The 2588-nt window shown below is 37.8% G+C and overlaps 1 protein-coding gene across 1 annotated transcript in view; it reads left to right on the forward strand.

The window, feature by feature from the left end:
• The window catches only part of CCDC90B (coiled-coil domain containing 90B), a 28202-nt gene that overhangs the window by 4863 nt on the left and 20751 nt on the right, over window positions 1-2588 (forward strand). The window lies entirely within an intron of this gene.

Below are 2588 nucleotides of genomic sequence, written 5' to 3' on the forward strand. Positions count from 1 at the left end.
CCAGCCCAGCATTTCTCATGATGTACTCTGCATAGAAGTTAAATAAGCAGGGTGACAGTATACAGCCTTGACGAACTCCTTTTCCTATTTGGAACCAGTCTGTTGTTCCATGTCCAGTTCTAACTGTTGCTTCCTGACCTGCATACAGATTTCTCAAGAGGCAGATCAGGGGGTCTGGTATTCCCATCTCTTTCAGAATTTTCCACTAGTTGTATTGTGATCCACGCAGTCAAAGGCTTTGGCATAGTCAATAAAGCAGAAATAGATGTTTTTCTGGAACTCTCTTGCTTTTTCCATGATCCAGCGGTTTCCTAGTTCATTACTATTTCTCTTACTTAGCAGAACATCAAAAACACTGAGCTTCTAAAAACAGATTTTTTGGCTGTCCCTGAGAAGTCAGCCACTGGATGTGGAGTCCATAGATCTTGTGTTAGTTTATTATTTAATATATTAATCCTGATCATCTTGATGGAACTAGCAAAGCATATGTCAACTGACCAGCATGTAAAAATATATATTAATAATCAGCTATGTCACTGAAGTGTTGCAACTCTACAGTTAGTAATATTTTTTAATTTTTAAATTTAATTCAAGTATAGTTGATTTACAAGGTTGTGTTAGTTTCAGCAATGGTGTTATATATATACACATCTATACTATATATTCTTTTTCAGATTCTTTTCCATTATACTTTATTTCTGTTTTGAAAATTTTTATTGAAACATATTTGATTTGATTGTATACATAGCAATTTGTATCTGCTAATGCCAAACCCTTAATTTATCCCTTCTCACACTCATTCCCCCTCATTCCCCTTAAGTTTCTTTTCTATGTCTGTGAGCCTGCTTCTGTTTTGTAAGTAAGTTTGTTTGTATCATTTATTAGATGCTACATGTAGGTGATACCATATGATAGTTGTCTTTCTCTGGTTTACTTCATTTAGTATGATAGTCTCTAGATCCATCCATGTTGCTGCACATGGCATTATTTCATACTTTTTTATAGCTGAGTAATATTCCATTTTGTATATAATCTTTTTTTGTTTACAAATTCCTTTTACATTTTTATTAGAATATAGTTGATTTACAGTGTTGCGTTGGCTTCTGCTGTACAGCACAGTGAATTATTCACACATATGTGTGTGTGCTGTCTCTTCAGTTGTGTCTGACCCTTTGTGATCCTATGAACTGTAGCCCCACCGGGCTCCTGTGTCCATTGGATTCTCTAGGCAAGAATACTGGAGTGAGTTGTCATGCACTCTTCCAGGGGATCTTCCTAACCCAGGGGTCAAACCTGAGTCTCTTAAGTTTCCTGCATTGGCAGGTGGGTTCTTTAGCATTAGCACCACCTGGGGAGCCCCTATAGCTATACATATATCCACTCTTTTCTAGATTCTATAGGTCAGTATGGAGTATTGAGTTCCCTGTGCTTTCCAGTAGGTTCTTATTAGTATCTATTTTATATATAGTAGTGTGTATATATGTCAATCCTAATCTCCTGATTTCTCCTTCCCCTCTCCCCACTGGTAACCACAAGTTTGTTTTCTGCACCTTTTTCTGTTTTATAAATAAGTTCATTTGCTCCATTTTCTTAAATTCCACATATAAGCGATATCATACAGTATTTGTCTTTGTGTCACTTAGTATGACGTTTTCTAGGCACGTGCATGTTGTTGCAAATGGCATTATTTCCCTTTTTTATGACTGAGTAGTATTCTGAAGCCATTTTGAGTATTTTCTTGTGTAAGGAGTGTTCTAATTTCATTGATTTGCCGGGTTTCCCAACACCACTTGCTGAAGAGACTCTGTTTTTCCCGTTGCGTGTTCTTGCATCAGTTGTCAAAGAGAATTCATCAGAGGGCTGTGGGTTTACTTCTGGGCTCTGTGTCCTGCTCCAGTGACCCGTGTGTCTGTTGCTGTGCCAGTGCCACACTGCTGAAATTTCTGTAGCGTCATAGTATTGTTTGTTTTTTGTTGTTTTTCTTCAGGATTAATTTGGCAATTCTGAGGGGTTTGTGTGCGTGTGTGTGTGTGGTTCTATATAAATTTTAAAATTTATATAGAAGTTGTTCTAGTTCTGTGAAAAATGTCATGGGTAATTTGGTAGGGATCGTATTAAATCTGTATATTGCTTTGGATAGTATGGTCATTTTAACAATAGTCTTTTAATCCAAGAGCATGGGATTTCTTTCCATTTCTTTGAATCACCTTCAGTTTTATTAGTGTTTTATAATTCTCAGCATATAACTCTTTCACCTCCTTGGTCAAGTTGATCCCTATGTTTTGTTTTGTTTTTATTTTTTTGATGCGGCTTTTAAAAGGACTGTTTTCTGACTTTCCTTTTCTGATATTTCATTGTTAATGTACAGAAATGCACATTGATTGGTGTGTGTTGAACCATCATTGTGTTCCTGCTGCTAAGTCACTTCAGTCGTGTCCGACTCTCTGCAACCCCAGAGACGGCAGCCCACCTGGCTCGGCCGTCCCCTGGACTCTCCAGGCAAGAACACTGGAGTGGGTTGCCATTTCCTTCTCCAATGCATGAAAGCGAAAAGTGAAAGTGAAAGTCGACTCAGTCGTGTCTGACTC

The sequence above is a fragment of the Bison bison genome, unplaced genomic scaffold, assembly GCF_000754665.1.
Source record: "Bison bison bison isolate TAMUID 2011002044 unplaced genomic scaffold, Bison_UMD1.0 scf7180017864324, whole genome shotgun sequence".
NCBI lineage: Eukaryota > Metazoa > Chordata > Mammalia > Artiodactyla > Bovidae > Bison > Bison bison.